Below are 19,967 nucleotides of genomic sequence, written 5' to 3'. Positions count from 1 at the left end.
GGGCAGGTCAAAACCTAACACATCTTCCCCCTTTATACCACACAACAATAGGAAGAAACACAGGGAGAAGATGCAACACTGCTCTGAACACAAACAAACCACATGCATTCTACATAGGTCAGATCTTTTAAGTTCTGTTCAATATGACTTTCACCAACCAAGCTATAGCTCAGAGCAAAATTTGCTGCCCTCACTTTACCTTTCTCTAGCTCAAAACGGCTAAACACTAACCTCGGACCAATATCAACTATGTAGCGGGCCCCACTACAGACATCAACTAATAGGGAACCAGCCCTCATTCACCGATCAGTCATAACCACCATGTATCATGCTAAACCATCTAATCATCTAACTTCATACTAAAAGATGTGCACAAACACCTTCAAACCTAGCACATATGCCAGGCGTAGATTTGTTCTAATACAAATGAATTTGACAGGACTATCCCCATCAACAATTTTCGACATTTTAACCATATGACCGACCCTTGTCCAGGACCCACACAAACCGATAACTAACTCCACTCACACCTCCACACAGTCTCGAATTCAGCATTAAATATGGTGAACATTAACACAAAATATACGCCCGGAATAGAACCATAATTCAAGCTTGCAGAGAGATACTGTGCGTACATGTGGCAAAGGTATTAATTAGTTAAACAAACATTTCATCTGTGTGTACGTGTGGAAAAAAATGGTTTGTTAACATACCATGCATGACAAGTATTTCATTTACATTTCCTTTTCATGGGTCAATTCGACACATAACACATTACTATTGATGTGTTACACAACATTGCGCCTAGCACAAACCCATAATGGCATGCACACATCTCATATGCAACTCCAATGCACATCCTATGCCAGACCAAAGGCACAAATTGTACACTTCAAATGTACTACTAACGCCTAATCAGCGACGTCATGTGCACATCATGCACCAAACCAAAAGCATCTACAATGCAACTTGTGTAGCTACTATGCTAAAACAATGGCATCACCAAAGCAAACTGTGGCACAACTGTGCCAAACAAATGGCACTTCTTGTGCACTAATACACAACCTATGCCAAACCAATAGCATCTAACATGCCAACCATGGCACAACCTATGCCAAACCAATGGCACGTAATATGCCAACCATGGCACAATACATGCCTAACCAATGGCATCTAATATCCCACAATGGCACAACCTATGCCAAACCAATGGCACCTACTATGCCAGACTGCTGACACCTGATGTGCCAAACCATGTCACATATTTCCCAAACCAGACTCTCTCTCACAGATCATAATGCTACTTCAAATTGTTACATTACTGTGCCCTTCCCATAACATATCAGTGGAACGAATCAGACCCAAAAGTGGAAATAATGCAATTCAAAAATAACGCCTCCCTAATCCAAGCATTAAAGTCCTCAGAGCCCCACTGATAAGTTCATGGAAAACACTTTGCAAGGTTAGCACATGTGACAATTCAGTCTGGGATGCAAAATATCAAATCAATAAAGTTTCCAAAAGTCATGGCCGAAATTCCAAATAGCTCTGTAGCGTGTCTCTGTTTTCATTTAAACACGGACATGAGCATAAAGAATGACATATCTTCTAAATAGAGCTTGTCAGCCAGTCCCACATAATGAGACATTAGGTATAACATCCTGCGCTGCAGAACCTGAACTGCGTAGGTTGTTCTCTTTTTAATTTTCCTTTAACATGCAGTACCTGAATAAAGGGATTGTACAGTTCACAGTGGCTGCTGAAACATCCGATGTCCAACGTTGTGTTTCCTATATGAACACGGAAGCAGAGCACGTATCTCACGTTAGAAGGTCCTTTTCTTTAAACCTTCGTCAATCTGAAAGCAATGCGGTCACTGCGCTTCCAGGTCCTGGAATACGGAGAATAGAACCTACGCCAGCCACCATCACCAACACCCGCAGCAATCATTTGACGTCATCATTCTGATTGTGAGAGCGGCCACGGACAGACGGCTCCGCTCCAACCGTCACCCCAAGGCCGCCAGGAGCAACAGCCTCAACAAGAGCCATTGAGTGCCACATGGACCATGTAGGGAACACGGCCGCCCGGACCGCACGCTCCACGGCCCAAAATCAATGCAGCCAATAAAGAAGAGGTAAGTGCCTGGATATTTACGCCTTGCTGCCTGTAAGGAGGGCACAACCCGCACCACTTTCCAACTCCTGCCAGCCGTAGGTGCTCCTGCACGCTGCACAGTAGCCTATTGTTTTGTTCAAGGGACCACCCCCTCAACCTTTTGGCCATATACATATTGTAGCGCTCACACACTGGGGAAAACACGTGCCAAATTGGTGTGTAGAGAGCTGCTTCCCCGGCCATACCAGTCTCTTGATGTTCACTGCACCATTAAGGTGCAAGCCAGCCCCCAAATTATCAAAATTGCAGTCTTTTCCCGGCTCTATCAGAAAAGGGGCATGCTCACCTTCCAGCCAAGGGACAGGATGGGGTGGCCGGTGGATGTCTCCTGTGGTGCACCGCCTGCTTCTCTGTGCTGCATGTGCCCTCTGTCTCAAGATCTCCTTTGCTGTCATTCAGCGTTTCTCCTTTCACTTGCAGAACCATCTCGAGCAACTTTCCCAAGGTCAAAGCCAAATCCCATCCTCGTCGCCAATGTTAAGTTTAGGGGTTGGGGTCAAATATGCACGCGGGAGCCGCTGGTGGGTTTCACAAGTCTTTACTAGGTCAGGTTCACAGGTAAGTACATAAGGGAAGTAAAACAGGTAATATAGGTAAGGGAGACATCCACCGGCCCCCTTGTCCATTCAGTGCCCGGTCGCAACTGTATTACCCTGGAACTCTCTTGCACACTCCAGCATAAACATTCCACATTAACATTCTAAGTATGACTCAAGCATACTGCACATGGACAGGGGCAGGTCAAAACCTAACACAGGACCTGTCACTGAAATCTGTAGGCGTTAGGGCTGCATCAAAAGCAGTAGCCTACTGCCTAAATCTATAGGGTTGGCAAGTATGTATATGTAGTCACTTACACCAGATCAGGGTCTGTGTAGTAGCTGCACAGATGTTACTGCGTCTGCGAGCATTGCAGAGCCTTTACCGTACCGTAAACGAGCTTCGGAACAGCTACTGTGTCTACGATACGAACAACAGGCTGCCCTGTGTAATTTCAAAACCAAATGTTTAGAAATTCACGTACTTGAAACGTTTAATTTCAACATGTGATAACTACAATACAAGGAATTACAGCTTCAACGTGCATCTGTAGAGGTTGCAAAAGGACTCCTCTTAACAATATAACCAAGGGGTGAGAACGTATGCGTTAATGGAAGCTAAAAGAAATGCATATCAAATTCACTGCAAGAGCCGGATGCGCACACTCACCTTATGCTGCCTGGAATCAGGAATTGAGCTTTTCGTAAACGGCAGTGTCTAGTGTCCATCCGAGAAACGGACCATAGCAACGCTCCGCCTCCACTTCGTCACGTGGGCTGCTCTGCATCACGTGGGTTTCATCGTTCACGTCATCTTTTTTTGCAGGAACGGAAAGGCATCAGCGCGAAGGCATGGCGTTACACGAGCCGGAGAGATTCCGCCGTTGCAAAGCGCATTTCGTGTATTTGATTATTTGATGCTTGAATTTGGTTTATGCTAAGTCTTAATGTTATCTCCTGTTGATTGTTACTTTAATGCAGAGAGGCATTATTAGGAAGGGGGTATTTCTATGTATTTTGGGGGTTTGTAATGTGCATCTGGTGTGAGATTTACTTAAGTACAAGCGGATTTAGTTCTTGTTTGGGTTTTCTCATGCAGATGGGCAATTTGCCCAGGGGAGATGTGTTTTATGGGGTGGGGCTGGGCACAGCAGTGGGACTACCAGTTTAGACAGTTGTGGTAATGGAAAAAAAAATGGTGGGGGATCCCACAAGGGGGGGCGGAGTTTAGGGGGTCTGACTCTGGCTGGATCCTGAGATCCACCTACACATCTGGTGCCGGATCTCGGATCCGCCGAGAGCCGGCCCAATGGCCAGCCCTGAGTGAACAGAACAGCGAATATAGTTAGTTATCCTCCCCTCTGGAGCATACCTGCCAACATTTGAAAATCAAAAACCCAGAGATGTATGCCCCGCCCACAGTCATAAACGACTGCCCATTTAAACACGGCTCCGCCCACACACCCCGCCCACCCGTTTGCATACATAAATAAATAATCCGGGTCCATGTATCAACAAGCATTGCATAAATAAATAAACCGGGTGGGCTGAGGACTAACTTCCGCTTGTGGCCTCTTGCATGGCGTCACCAGAGGAAGTTACAGATTGCTCACATGCAATTTCTTTTTCTTTTTTCTCTGCGCAGCACAGGGGTTTGGGGCGGCTGACTCTGGCCGGATCCTGAGATCCAGCTACACATCTGGTGCCGGATCTCGGATCCGCCGAGAGCCGGCCCAATGGCCAGCCCTGAGTGAACAGAACAGCGAATATAGTTAGTTATCCTCCCCTCTGGAGCATACCTGCCAACATTTGAAAATCAAAAACCCAGAGATGTATGCCCCGCCCACAGTCATAAACGACTGCCCATTTAAACACGGCTCCGCCCACACACCCCGCCCACCCGTTAAAAAGGTAAACTTGGCTGTTGTAGCCATCATTTGAAATACGTTTGCACTTTACAGTGGAATGCAATAAATGTGAATGTCCAGGGACATGCATAACCACCCAAATTGCATAGGATAAATGGCATTCGCCTTCCATAAAAGCAATAAACACAAATCCAAGAAAGGATATTTTCTTCAAATAATGTTTTTAAAAACATTAACATACGTGCATGAATTCAAGAGGACCTTCAATGTTTCTCTTTTTAGCTGGGGGGAACCGCGTCCACCCGCATGTACCATCAACTTGAACCCAGGCAAACTGGCCAAAAAGAATGAAGCTGAAAAAATAAGAATACTGCTTTCAATCCGGTGTCATTAATAACACCAGATTGAAAGCAGTATTCCGCAGTTTATTTCCTTCAATGCCTTCAATTTAGGGCGACTAAAACATAAGGCAACCTTTCCAAAAAAAGTTTAAGCAAAATGAATGCCGTAATACTGCATTCGCGCCGTTTCTGGGTCCCATCCAATCTTCCATCCAATTGGCTGCAAAAGACCGCTGCCAGTAGCCAATCGGATGGAGGATTGGACGGGACCTGAAAACTTGGAGACTCCAGGGTCTTCCCCGGAGAAATGGCTAAAAACCCATAGTCCTTGGGGAAAACCCAGAGGTTAGGCAGGTATGCTCTGAAGAGGGGAGGGGGGTTGGAGGATTTGTTATGTGCAGCAGATGGGGATATTTATGTGCAGCAGATGGGGATATGTGTTTTATGCAGACAGACGCATTTGGGTACAAATTTCCAGCATAACAGTTCAGTTATTTTTTCTCGTGCATGGGGGCCGATTTGGCATTCCTGGGGAAGGGGTTGTTCACTTTCCCCTTTGTAATGTGTGACAGAGAAGGCTAAAGGGAGGCCTTATATTGCTTTCATTATCAATCACACATTTAAAGTCCCTTTGATACCCAATAGCATTGTGTGTTTGTTTAAAAGTTTGCCGAAACTTTCTAAAATGCCTTTACGGCGTCATGGCATATTTCTGTTAAGTCGTGACGTTTCACATAGGACGTCTATATGTGCTTAGCAAGAGAATCACAGAGGAAGGAGCACTCCATGTCGGGCACGGGCAAATGTTTGTGTATTTATGAGGCGCTTATACCTCTCGTGAGAGCTTCGAAGCGCAAGGTACATTTAGGTACTGGTAGGTTTGTTTTTCCTATTTTGATTGCAGCAACAGCAGATCTTTGTGTGTCTTCTTGACTGGTATTATCCCCATCCCGGCTCCTTCCTCCCCCAAACAGAAGTGATTTGTGGCCGTGCCATGCACGCTGAGGGAATTACAGGGTAGATGTTTTTTCCAAATTCGGCTGCCGATCTCATTTTTATGGTCTACAGCAATCTGCCATGGGGGAGCCGGATATCATACAACACTGGCCCCCCTGCATTGTCACCCCTCTGGTCCATGGGACGGCTCTGGTCAGGTCTGAGATCTGGCATCAGATGTCTGGCCGGATCTTGGGACCTGCCTCGGCCATGACCAGACTTTACCAAGACCCTAGCTTTGCAGAGGGGAGCTGGGGCATCAGTGACCTAATCTTTACAGTGCTCCTTTCCCCAGCCATCACTCGTGCATTTCCTGGCTCTGTTAGCTCATCCCGTTTGTTTTCTTCTGTCCTGAAAGGGACACCACGGATATCAATGGGCCATGAACATCACTGTGGTGGGAAGGTGGGGGGTGTCACTGTCGAAAGAAGGCATTCTACATGCTGGACACATTATTGTTGTTCGAATGTGCATTGTACACGTTTATAGGGAAAAAAGTAATTTCCGAATTCAAAAACACTGCTGAAACCTGCGTTCACTAATTTTCTTCGAGATTTTTTTTTTTGTCGGAGCATCACACCAATACTCTGTAATTTGTGTGCCCCTTGTTTTGTGTTTTTATCACAGGTTATATTTGTAAAGATGTTAACAGTACTTTGGGTGCACCGCTGCCATAGAAGCGATTTAAAGTGGAATTCATGTACATCTTCCTGCTGTGGGTACCGGGCCTTGGCCTGCATGGGGCACCATATGGTGCAGAGAAGCCGGGGCCCTCGTGTCTGGCCTGGCAGCCGCAGCAGTCTGCTGCTACGTCAGCGCTGTCACCGTACTGCAGTAAAAGCTATATGGCTATTACTTGATGTTTCCGAAACTTAGCTTGGTTAGTGAAGAACTACCGTGTCGGAGTCTATGTAAGATATGTAGATGAATTATTGTAATGCCTGCAGGCTGGACATCTCAACTATTCTATGCAGGGAATAGAAAGGGTAAAATATAACAAGCTGATTCCCTTTCTCTCGCTCTATTATTTTTTGTCTCTGTGATTGAGTATGAGCTCTATTATTTTTTTGCCTCTGACTGAGTATGAGTCACATTTTCAGGTATGTGCTCTGACTGTTCTCTGTTCTCTCTGCTAGCTGGGGTGGACTGGCCTATATGGAACTTAGGAAATTTCCCAGTAGGACCGTGAACCCTAGGTCCCTTTTGTTTGCGGGGGCGGATGTGTGCCGACTAGCAGAGTGTCGTGCGCAAATATTGGTACGGTCAATCTGGTACGTCTATAATATTTTTCATTGTACTTTTTCAATTCCAGGAACACAAATTGGCTCTATCATCCCATCTTGGACATCAACGTCCACAGCAGCAAAGGCACTAAGCACTTTTTGACAGCACCTTTATATTGATTATTACACACTGCTCCAGATATATAGATGGGAATGAATTATGTTTAGCAGTGTTTGATAGGTTTGTTTTTAGACTTTTTATTATATTATATCTATATACATTTTATGATCTTATCGTGTGAATGATTTTTATTCTATTGTGATTTGTTTTGATAATATTAAAATATGATGATACAATTTAATACCTGACTGAGCCTTTTCTCCTCCCTACACTTACCTGAGTCAATCATTAATTGGATAATGTTTGTATTTATCTGTGACTTTGTCCATAAAAAATCCTGACATCTGTAGTAGGACTTGCTGACGGTAAGAATGCCTTTTTTAAAAACAAATGTATTTTGCTGTGGGTGATGGTGGGACAATTTTAAAGGTATAGTTAGGAGTCACAATCTGGGATTTCAAACCTATTTTTGAGGCTGTTCCTTTCTCACTTCCAGTTTGGGGCGGTACTGAAATTTCACATCTCATGTGAGAGTTGCATTTACAGTGCACTGTGTACTCTTCCCCCGGGTTCCCAGTGTTAAATCCTGCTTACTAGCTGATGCCTAACCGCCAAGAGCTGGTTTTAACCCTTGCTCATCTAATCTTAATTCTGAAGTCTTAGGTAGACCATGTATACTTGGCTAACTGTTTTCATTGCAGCAGCATTGCTCCAAGCGTCGGTGTGTTAACCCAAGCACCTGTGTCCCAGCAAGAAAAATCCTGTGAAGCACCTGACCCAGTCACGCAGGCAGGTTAGGATTTCCTTTCCCTATGTACCATTGGTTGAGTAGAAGTGCTGAAGTTTTATATCGGCCCTGTGCAATGTGCTTCCAGGTGTGGTTTTCGCTGCCAATCTGTGACCTAGTACAGGACCACACTTAAAAAAATATTCAAGCTAGAACTTCACGATCTGAATAGGGAGTCTTCTGAGACTTGTATCAATGTGGAGTTTTTGGCCCCACAAGCTGTTCACATGGTTTCTTTTGGGGACTTTTTTTTTAAATATTTTTTTTCCCTATCCTTTTAACGTGGTTCGTTTTAAATCTTTGCGTGTGGTGTTTGCCATATTAAATCTTTTGAAGTATTTTTAATTTTTGAAAACTTGAAATGGTTTTTAAAAACTAAAGTGACATAAATTAAAGTGGGGGTTTGCAATGTTTTCACACATTCAGGTCCCTTTTTTAGATGGATCATTGGTGCTAAGTGAAAAGATCCTTTTCACTGTACCGATTTGGGAGGGGAGGAGGTTGATTTAGAAAGACCGCTGCATGACCGCACAGAGCGGTCTTTCTAAATCGAACTATCATACGTGTCAAACCCCTGCTGCACACAAGTGCATGCAGGGGCTGATTGGTGCTGTGAGCCCCAGCGGAGTCATCACAGGAGGCTGAGGTGAGTTTTGGACTGTATGTGTGTGTGTGAGTGCATGTGGGTAGTATGCGTGTGTTGATGGGGGTTGTGGGTGGCTAAATTGGGAGTTCGGGGGATTAATCCCCCCCCCGATTAACAAGTTAATGAGTGGGTGGGGAAGGAGGGTGTCGGTATGATATTTCCACATTTGAAAGTCAACAAAAAAATGTCCGAAAAAAATCAGTCTGTTTTGTGTTTAGGCTTTAAAATGTAGCAACATCACATAGAACTGGATTGTTTCCTAGTGCCCAAAGATGGTAGGAATCTCCAAGTAAAAGCAGGTGATTAGGTGGAAACAGACAAAAGAAATGCAAAAACACAGAAATATGATGTTTCTTATTTGGACTTTGGGTTCACAATGATCGCAGTTTCTAGACAAGTTAGGCTTCAGTTTGTGGCGCTACATTAGCAAGCCTGAAGCCAACACAAATAAGGCGGCATTTGGAAACAAAACATGCCGATATAGCAAAAAAGACCAGGAATTTGTTTGTATGGCAGCTGCAAAAAACAAAAAGACGCTGTTAAAAATGTGGCCTCAGTACCTGCAAATGCTTTGCAAGCTTCTTACCATATTTTCTGGGCAAAAACAAAAATCCCTTTACAGATGCTGAGAAAGTAATTCTGCCAAAAATGCTCACCTTCAAACGGGTAATGCTTAGTGACGGTGCAGCAGAGAAATGCAAAAGTATCCCTATGTCTGACACAATATTCCGCTGCATCACTAACCTGTCCTCTGATATCAGTACAGAATTGATATCGCACTTCAAACAGTCTGTTTGCCCAACAGTTGGATGAGGCAACTGAAATAAGCACATTTGATTGCTTTTGTGAGGTACTGCGGTGGAAAATAAATATTTTGTGAACCAATTTAGGGCAGAGCAACTGCATCTGTAGTCCTTGACATTGTTAACTACTTCCTAAATTCCCACTGCCTAAAGTGGGAGGCGTGTGTTGATATTTGCATAGATGGTGCTGCTTCAATGTGTGGTGCTAGAACTGCTTTAAAAGCAAAAGTGTTGGCAGTAGCTCCGCATATATTGTGGGCATACTACGTGATTTCCCCGGTTAGCATTGCCTGCACACAATATGGGGAATGGACTCTCAGAGGTGCTGACTTCTGTTGTAAAGATTGTAAATTTTATTAAGATGCACCGCACAAGAGCTTGTCTGTTTTCCACATTATGTGCAGAAATGGGAGCTGAACATGATGCTTTGTTGTTTCGCATGGAGGTCAGGTGGCTTTCAAGGGGGAAATGTTTTAAATCGCGTTTAGGAACTCTGGAACAAAGTGAGATACTTTCTCCTGGGTTTAGACCAGACAAAAGAAGAGCCTCTGTGTGATTCACACCGGCATGTACTGTTAGCTTTCTATGGCGACCTCTTTGAAAAGCTACATTTTCTAAACCTCTCCCTGCAAGGCACAGAAAAGAAACCTCATAATTGGCTATGAATGCAAAAATATCAGCATTCAAGAAGAAGCTGGAGCTTTGGAGGAGGAGGGTTGATGTCTGCATTCCGATGCGTTTCCATTACATTATTAGCAGACGCTTTCGAGACGGAGTATGATCTTTCATGTGTTGCTGAACTAATAGGAAACCATCTCAGAACCAGTCTCAAAGTACTTTCCAGAGGACAATTGAAGCATCAATGATTGAGTGGTTCAGCCTTTCTTAGCAGATGTAGGGGCCCACCTCCCAATACACCTCCAGGAGGAACTAATGGAGCTTCGAATGGACAGCCTACTGGATAGCCAATTCATAAAATTGTCTTTGGGTGGATTTTGGCAAAATGCAGAGTTTCCAACTTTATCCAAATGTACTGTTACCTTTCAGCACCTCGTACCTTTTGCCAGATTAAATTCTCAGCACTTGCAGCCCTAAAGACTAAATATCGGTGAAAGCTGGAAGAAAACCTGTGGTTGGCTATTGCAAAAATTGATCCCAATAGTGACAGGCTGGCTGCTGAAAGACAGGCCCACCCTTCACACTAGTTCTCTAGTATGCCACTGTCCAACTTGCAAGTGACTGCATTGATAGTAATCAAGTTGTTGTACTTAAGAAACTAATTGTTACATGTCAAACGTTACTGTAGGAAATACATATCCAACACTACTTTTAGTCAAGTCCTCTGTAGCAAAACATTCTAAATGCTGTGTTTACAAATGTTTGCCCTCTTATCTAATTTGAGTTATTGCAAGAAATTATTTTGAAAGAATTTGGTGTTTGGCACCCACACCTCCATTTGGGGCACCATTCTACACCAGCGGGCGATAACCGTTCGCAACCGATAACATTTTTGAAATCCATGTGTATTGGGGGGCCCAAGCCAGGTACCTTTTTCTTAGGGGGGCAAAAAACCCAATTGCTATGTTGCTGGCACCGCTATGTGTTAACATATAGTTTGATTGCGAGTTTGGAAGAGCACTTATACCCTCGCCGGTCCCTAGGGGACAGTGCACGTGTGGTCTTGAACAGCAGAAGCTTAATGGACTAAACAAACCTTTGCAAAATCCCTGGTTGCTTTTTAAAGTGGTCCATTATCCATGTGCTTGCTCTGCCCTTGTTTGCGATGTTGCTATGTGTACGGTGCATGGACAACTTGTACACATGACCGCACCTTCAGTGGGTATGAGCAAAATCATTCCAGTGCTTTACTGTGAAAGAACGAGTTTCACGGGCCCAGCAACACTCAAGATTTGACTCACTCATCTGCTTAAGAACATTGCAGTGTCGCTGTGATGCTGGAAATGCATCGGAGGGACAAGGCCTCCGTATCCTTGTCCTTTACTGCTTTTTATCATGTGTTCCGTCGTGTTTTCCGCGCAGGAGTTCATGTGGGACTCCTGGCGGTGCAGCTCTTTCTTTTGGTTTGGTGAACGGACCCGTGGGATACCCTTATGGCACCCATGGGTGGGGGTACAACCCTGTGCCCCTAGTGTATGTTTTTGGCACCTGTGGGTGGCCCACAGAGCAGGGTATGGGCTGGTGGCAGCTCCATGCTGAAGTTGACAAGTGCGCAGAGTATCCTCCATTTTGGGATACCCCGGCCCTGCCATTGGGATCAGTTGATTCCTGATGGAAAACAAGATGGCCCAGGTGGCCTCTTGCTTTCTATTACCCATTACCTTGTTTTCCCAAAGTCCTGGGAAGCCCTGACTCTGTCCCTTCCCCTTGACTGGCTGTTGGATGGAAGTGCCATATATGGTGTTGTTGTGAAGGCCCGTCCAGACTTGCTGGAGCCTTCCCGGTGATGTATGTTGTGGGTACCTCCTGTGGGTGGGACCTGGGTGAATAGAGTGTGTGACGAATATGCATTCTGTGTTATGGGTGTCTAGTATCTGGTGGTTGACACAATGACTGAGACAACCCTGCCCGAAACCGGTATGAATGCAGCTTGGAGTGTTGAATGGCTCGGTACTTGTCCCAATACACATAACTTGTTGTGAGTGTCTGGAGAGAATGAATGGCCTGATTACCTTGTGTGCCTGATTGGCTGCCTGCCTGCATGAATGCCCGTAGTCGTGATTTGATGCTTGAGTGTGACCCAGCGAAATGAATGGGAGATCAACAATATATCTGGGGACCTCTCACTGCTAGGAATCGTGTTCAGAAGTTGAAGTCCACTACAAATAGTAACTGGAATAACTGACGCTTGACCTTGAATCCCTGCTGGACGAGAAGGAGTGCTGTGACTCTCCCTCGCAATCTGAAGGCTGCTGTGTTTCCAAGGACTGACCCAGAGAGGCCCTGGTAAGGCACCCTCTTCCCGAGCTACGAGGGACCATCGTGCACAGCTGATCTTTGCCAACGCTCCCTGGTAGACAGACCTTCGACAGGCTGCCGACCCGATACGGGGACTGCTGCGGAACTCCAAGGAGAAGCACTCGGACTGTTGTCCGCCACTGTCGACGACCGCCGTCGCCGACCGGAGCTGCCGTGCTCCTGTTTGCCTAAGAACTTTAATTGATCATCGGACGCTCTCGTCTGCATCGTCATCCGCTTGTCTCCCGCTGGAGAAGACCTGACCGTTGACGCGCCGAGGAGCATCCACCGGTGGGTTTCCCGCCACCTAAGGACCACAGAGACGCCGACGACTCGACACCGTTGCTGGGCCACAGTTCTTCATCATCTCTTTGCGGTCCAGAACTATTGTCACCGAGGCGCCCCGCACGCCTCTTCCTTGCAGGACGCCAACGCTCTCTCGTCGACGAGCACCGCTAGGAACGAAGCTGTCACTTCCCTGCTGTAGTTCGACCTGTTCACCGTCAGACGTTCGACGACCCGTGACTCCCGCCTTAAAGGGAGGGCACTCAAGAAGGGCCGTCAATTCCCCGACACTGAACGCTGAGGTCCTCGACACCTCTCGACGATCCGTGGCTCCTGCCTGAAAGGGAGTTACTCAAGAAGGATCGGTCGACACATCGTCGGAGAACTCTACTCCACCAGGTACGTTGGGGGGGGTAAAACCTTAATAGGAAGAAGACTATCGAACATTATATGGACTGGGCTTGTGCTATATATCTTTATTTACAGGTTGCCCAGGTGGGGGGATCTCCACACAGAACTGTGCATAGTGGTAGGGGTCAGTATTCTGCCTATTGTTTCAACCATCTTGCGTTCCTGCCTATCTCTATTGCTGGTTTCCTCGTTATTAATATGTTTGACATTTTAACCCTACAGTTGATGCACTTTACTGAGATTTGATAACATTAGGGGTACCACTTTAGAATTGTAAATATTTATCATTATTGACTTCCGAGTACAAAGTGCGTTATTGTGATCGTGTACGTACCTTTGAATATTAATTATATAAAGACTGTGTTTTCAGTAATACAGTGTGTGGACATTCCTTTGTGGGGGTTCGGGGACTACACTGTACTTAAGAACCAGCCTGCATCACCTCCTGAGAAGCTAGGCCTTGATTGCTCGTCCATTGCTACCTTATAGAGAATCTCGGCTGGGGTCTTCTGTGCCTCTTCTCTACCATATAGAGAGCAGAAGTACAGACACCCCCTACCAGTCTTCACACTGGTGGCAGCGGTGGGATGCTTATGGTTTTAAGAATCAGTGTATAACCGTGCCACTTACAAAAAATCTGCACTTTATTAGATTAAGGTTTGGGTGTGTTCAAAATAACTGCATTACAAGCTTGTAAAGCCAGGGAGTTAGACTTTGTGGATAAGTCTAGGGCTGAGCTGGTAGCTGCCCTGGTGGACTACCAGACCGATGGTGAAACTCTTGATGAGGGGGGAATGCAACCAATGAGGACTCTGCCCCTGGGGTTTCTGCTGAATCTGTTTCTGGGAATGCCGCCATTCCTGCTGCCTCTGTTCCGAACCCCAGCAATTCCTTGGAACTTGAGTTATTAAGGTTTGAATATCGCAAGTTGGAAATAGATACTGAATTTAAGAAAGAGAAGTTGGCTGAACAAGTTGAACTCAAGAATAGGGATCTTGAACTCAAAGACAAGGACACTGAATGTCAGAGAATCCAACTAGAGAAAGCTCGAGTGGAGACTTCAGCTCTCAGTGTCAGTGAGAGTGTCAGGTCCCCGGCAACTAAATTTATGAAGGATTTGGTTGGTGTGTTTTCGGAGGGTTCTGATATCCTCCAATGGATTGAAGTGTTTGAAATGGCTTGTGCAATTCATGATGTTGACAAAAGAGATTGGGCTAAGTGTTTGCTAAGCAGAGTGCCTCAAACTGGATATGACTGTATTCTGAAGCTGAGTGTGGAAGAAAGGGGTCAATATGAGTGTATGAAATCTGCTTTGATTGCCAAGTTTGGCAAGACGCCTACCCAATACCTTAAAAGGTTCAGGGATTTTAAGAAAAGAGAGAATGTGTCTTGGGTCGACTGGGTGAGTGCTGCGCACATGAATATGATGGGGTGGATTGATGGTTACAAGGTGAAAACATTTGTTGGATTGTCCCACCTGTTGTTTTTTGAGCATTTTTCTGAAGCCTGTTCACCAGAGCTGCGTCAGTATGTTGCTGACCAGAACATTTTGGATCCCTTTAAGCTGGCTAGGTTGGCTGACAAGTGGATCTCCCACCGGGTGGCCCCTAAGGACTCCAGTGGGAAGGACAAGGACAAAGAAAAAGGGGCCTCTCAGAAAGCTGAGGAGTCCCAAAAGCAGTCACAGTCGAATAAACCTAAACGCTCCTCTCCTAAGACCCAAAAATCTAGTGGGGATAAGTCATCTGTGGGTGGGAATAAGAGTAGTGGTCCACCTGCTGCAAAGCAGGCTCCCGGTGGTTCCAGTACCGTACCCCTCACTCCCGGCACTTGTTGGGACTGTGGGGCTCTGGATCACAAAAGGGGTGACTCCAAGTGTAAAGGTAAGGCACTCGGAGTACAGGCTGTCAGCATGACCTACCCTTACCCCATGTCTGAGGTGGAGGCCACTGTCCTCCCCTCCTCTACAGGAATCACCTTTGGTGCTCCCGTAGAGATTTCCTTAGTGTCCCTTGGGGCCTGGGACCAGTACGCGGAAGTACTGGCAACTATCTCACAGAACACCCGTAGATTTTTGAGAAGTGTCCTCCTGAATGGCCAGCCTTCTACTGGTTTGAGAGACACTGGGGCAAGCATGACAGTGCTCAAGCCAGAGGACTATGTAGATGCTCCTCTGAGAACCACCAGGTTAGCTGGTGGGCCTCCAAAATTATCGCCTGTAGCCCGAGTCACACTCGTAATTGGAGACAAGACAGCAAAGCTTCCTGTCCTGGTTCAGGACAATGTCCCTGCTAACATTCTGTTAGGTAATGATCTAGTCGAGTTGGGATTGATCACGGATGGTCTTCCCATGACTGCTGCTGTGGTCACTAGATCACAGGTGACACCGGGTCTGGCTGTGAGTCAGGTACCCGAGCCGAAGGCGCAGCCTAAGGCACGACGAAGGAAGAGCAAGAAGGCCACCTCTGTGGAGGGAGCTCCTTCTCTTCCTGCTGTTCCTACAGCATCCATTGGGATCCATGCTCCGGACGGGCTGGGTTCAGTGGTAAACCCCGTCTCAACTCCTGTGGGAGAAGAGCCAGAAGACTCTCCTGTGGGAGAGGTTCTCAACCCGGAGGATCATCCCGATCTTCAATGCTTGTTAGCTGAAGGGGGACCCTCCGGGCAGACTTCTGTAAAGGACAGAGAGAGTGTCCCTCTCTCGAGGGTCTGAGGAAACAGGCCCTGTCCGAGGCACAAGGAGAGGTGCCTAGGACTTTCCGGATTTATTGGGAGGGTGAGCTCCTTGTTAGTGAGCCCACTAAGCCTGAACCTTGTGCCCTCAAGAGGTTGGTGGTACCCCAGGTTTACAGGCCCTTCCTACTGCAGTTGGCGCATGAGGTGCCCTTGGCTGGTCATCTTGGTACCAAGAAGACTAAGCGGAGAATCTCTGCCCATTTCTACTGGCCTCGAATGGGAGTAGAAGTGGAGTCCGACTGCAGGACCTGCCCAACTTGTCAGTTGTCTGGCAAGACTGGAGGCAGTGTCATTGCCCCACTGCAGCCATTGCCAGTGGTTGGCACACCGTTTGAGAGGGTGGGCATCGACATCGTCGGTCCCCTTGACCCTCCCACGTCAGGTGGACATCGGTTCATCCTGGTTTTGGTAGATCATGCCACCAGGTGCCCTGAGGCTATACCCCTTACTGCCAAGGTGGTTGCCCGGGCCCTCCTGGGCATTTCCACCCGTGTTGGATTCCCCAAGGAGGTTGTCTCTGACCTAGGATCCAACTTCATGTCTAGTTACATGAAAACCATGTGGAAAGAGTGCGGGGTAACCTACAAGTTCTACACTTCTTACCACCCTCAGACCAATGGTCTGGTTGAGAGATTTAATAAAACTCTCAAGGGAATGCTAGGTGCTTTGGAAGAGCCCCCAAGGAGGAAATGGGATCTCCTCCTGCCATGCCTGCTGTTTGCTTACAGAGAGGTACCTCAAGAAGGCGTTGGTTTCAGCCCCTTTGAGTTACTCTTTGGACATCCCGTGAGGGGGCCCCTCGCCTTGATCAGAGAAGGTTTGGAAGCCACCCCTCCTGGTCCCGCCAAGCAAGTGGGGGACTATGTGTTAGGCCTTAGACGGAGGATGACACAGATGATGGGTCAAGCAACGGCGAATCTCAAGGCCAGCCAGGAATTGAACAAATACTGGCATGACCTTAAAGCATCGCAAGTGGATTGGACTCCGGGACAAGAGGTCCTCGTGATGGAGCCTACCAGGCCTCGGGCATTGGCAGATAAATGGACTGGACCCCTCCGGATAATCTCCAAGATGGGCAAGGTCAACCATCTGGTTGACATGGGAGTCCCAGGGGTAGCCCCTCAGGTATTCCATGTCAATAGGCTCACGCCTTTCCACAGGCAAGCAGACGTCTCATGTCTCTTGCTAGCTTCAGAGCAAGAAGAGGATGAGAGTGAGCCCCTTCTTGATTTGCTGCATAGCAACCCTCAGGATGGCTCAGTGGAGGGAGTGCAGCTCTCTCCAGATTTGACAACCGAGCAGCAGAGGGCCTGCAGGACTTTGCTCCAGCAGTATGTCTCTCTGTTTTCGCTATCGCCAGGCCTTACACCGTGGTGTAAGCACGAGATTGACACTGGTGACAGCGTGCCTGTCAAGAGCAGGAGCTACCGAATGTCAGATACAGTTAAGAACCACATCCAGGCTGAGGTCGCCAAGATGTTGGATCTGGGTGTTATTGAACCCTCAACCAGTCCCTGGTCCAGTCCCGTGGTCCTTGTCCCCAAGGCAAGTTCCCAGGCAGGTACCAAGGTTTGGAGGTTCTGTGTGGACTACCGAGGAGTCAATGCCGACACCAAAACTGACGCGCACCCATTGCCCAGGGCTGATGAGCTCGTGGACACCATAGGTGCTGCCAAATTTGTGAGCACCTTTGACCTCACCTCAGGCTATTGGCAAATAGCGCTGACGGACCATGCCAAGGAAAAGACGGCGTTCTCAACACCAGAGGGACTCCACCAGTTTAGGGTCATGCCTTTTGCGTTGAAGAATGCCCCTGCCACCTTCCAGAGATTGGTCAATCATGCTCTCAGTGGGCTAGAAGCCTTTTGTGTGGCTTATTTAGACGACATTGCCATCTACAGTTCCACTTGGGAAGAGCACTTGACACATCTGGGTAGAGTGTTGCAGGCCTTAAAAAGGGCTAACCTCACTATCAAGGCCACCAAGTGCCAGATAGCTCAGGGGAAAGTCACATATCTTGGTCATGAGGTAGGAGGGGGTCAAATCCAACCTCTCCCCAGTAAGGTACAGGATGTACAGGACTGGGAGACTCCCACTACTCAAACCCAGGTGAGAGCCTTTTTGGGTCTCACCGGGTACTATCGCAATTTCATGGCGGACTATGGAACCATAGCTGCACCACTGACAGCTCTGACTTCACCCAAACAGCCTAGGTAGGTTAATTGGACTGAAGATTGTCAGAGGGCCTTTGATGGCTTGAAAGAAAGTCTGTGTCGGGCACCCGTGTTGTGTGCGCCTGACTACAGCCGACCCTTCATCGTCCAGACGGATGCCTGCGACACCGGAATTGGAGCTTTCTTGTCCCAGTTAGATGCGAAAGGGAGAGAACATCCTATCATATTCATCAGTAGACAACTCAAGGGTAGAGAACTTAGGTGGGCTACTGTTGAAAAGGAATGTTTTAGTATAGTTTGGAGCCTTAGGCGTTTTAGGCCCTACCTTATGGGGTCAACCTTCAAGGTCCAAACAGATCATAAGCCCCTGAAGTGGCTTATGCAGATGAAGGGTGAGAACCCGATACTGCTCAGGTGGTCCATTAACCTGCAAGGGCTAGACTTCACCGTAGAGCACAGACCAGGGAAGAGTCACGATAATGCAGATGGCCTTTCCAGAAGGTATGTTGACCGTCTGGATGAGGGTGCCTATCCCGTGGGAGATTAGGCACCCTCCACCTCAGTCTGGGGGGGGGCGACTGTGATACTGGAAATGCATCGGAGGGACAGGGCCTCCGTATCCTTGTCCTTTACTGCTTTTTACCGTGTGTTCCGTCGTGTTTTCCGCGCAGGAGTTCATGTGGGACTCCTGGCGGTGCAGCTCTCTCTCTTTTGGTTTGGTGAACGGACCCGTGGGATACCCTTATGGCACCCATGGGTGGGGGTACAACCCTGTGCCCCTAGTGTATGTGGGTGGCCCACAGAGCAGGGTATGGGCTGGTGGCAGCTCCATGCTGAAGTTGACAGGTGCGCGGAGTATCCTCCATTTTGGGATACCCCATCCCTGCCATTGGGATCAGTTGATTCCTGATGGAAAACAAGATGGCCCCGGTGGCCTCTTGCTTTCTATTACCCATTACCTTGTTTTCCCAAAGTCCTGGGAAGCCCTGACTCTGTCCCTTCCCCCTGACTGGCTGTTGGATGGAAGTGCCATATATGCCATATATGGTGTTGTTGTGAAGGCCCGGCCAGACTAGCTGGAGCCTTCCCGGTGATGTATGTTGTGGGTACCTCCTGTGGGTGGGACCTGGGTGAATAGAGTGTGTGACGAATATGCATTCTGTGTTATGGGTGTCTAGTATCTGGTGGTTGACACAATGACTGAGACAACCCTGCCCGAAACCGGTATGAATGCAGCTTGGAGTGTTGAATGGCTCGGTACTTGTCCCAATACACATAACTTGTTGTGAGTGTCTGGAGAGAATGAATGGCCTGATTACCTTGTGTGCCTGATTGGCTGCCTGCCTGCATGAATGCCCGTAGTCGTGATTTGATGCTTGAGTGTGACCCAGCGAAATGAATGGGAGATCAACAATATATCTGGGGACCTCTCACTGCTAGGAATCGTGTTCAGAAGTTGAAGTCCACTACAAATAGTAACTGGAATAACTGACGCTTGACCTTGAAGCCCTGCTGGATGAGAAGGAGTGCTGTGACTCCCCCTCACAATCTGAAGGCTGCTGTGTTTCCAAGGACTGACCCAGAGAGGACCTGGTAAGGCGCCCTCTTCCCGAGCTACAAGGGACCATCGTGCACAGCTGATCTTTACCAACGCTCCCTGGTAGACAGACCTTCGACAGGCTGCCGACCCGATACGGGGACTGCTGCGGAACTCCAAGGAGAAGCACTCGGACTGTTGTCCGCCACTGTCGACGACCGCCGTCGCCAACCGGAGCCGCCATGCTCCCGTTTGCCTAAGAACTTTAATTGATCATCGGACGCTCTCGTCTGCATCGTCATCCGCTTGTCTCCCGCTGGAGAAGGCCTGACCGTCGACGCACCGA

The 19,967-nt window shown here is 47.5% G+C and overlaps 1 protein-coding gene across 2 annotated transcripts in view; it reads right to left on the bottom strand.

Moving 5' to 3' along the window:
• Positions 1–3,510, bottom strand: part of LPIN2 (lipin 2) — an 819,298-nt gene extending 815,788 nt beyond the window's left edge. For both annotated transcript variants that reach the window (XM_069620856.1, XM_069620855.1), the window contains exon 1: positions 3,388–3,510. The gene's annotated coding sequence lies outside the window, so the exon portion shown is untranslated. The remainder of the gene's footprint in view (positions 1–3,387) is intronic.
• Positions 3,511–19,967: the final 16,457 nt, after the last annotated feature.

The sequence above is a fragment of the Ambystoma mexicanum genome, chromosome 5q (genome assembly GCF_040938575.1).
Source record: "Ambystoma mexicanum isolate Mex_15411 chromosome 5q, UKY_AmexF1_1, whole genome shotgun sequence".
NCBI lineage: Eukaryota > Metazoa > Chordata > Amphibia > Caudata > Ambystomatidae > Ambystoma > Ambystoma mexicanum.
The sequence above is the reverse complement of the archived record's forward strand: the minus strand, read 5'-3'. Positions and strand labels throughout refer to the sequence as shown.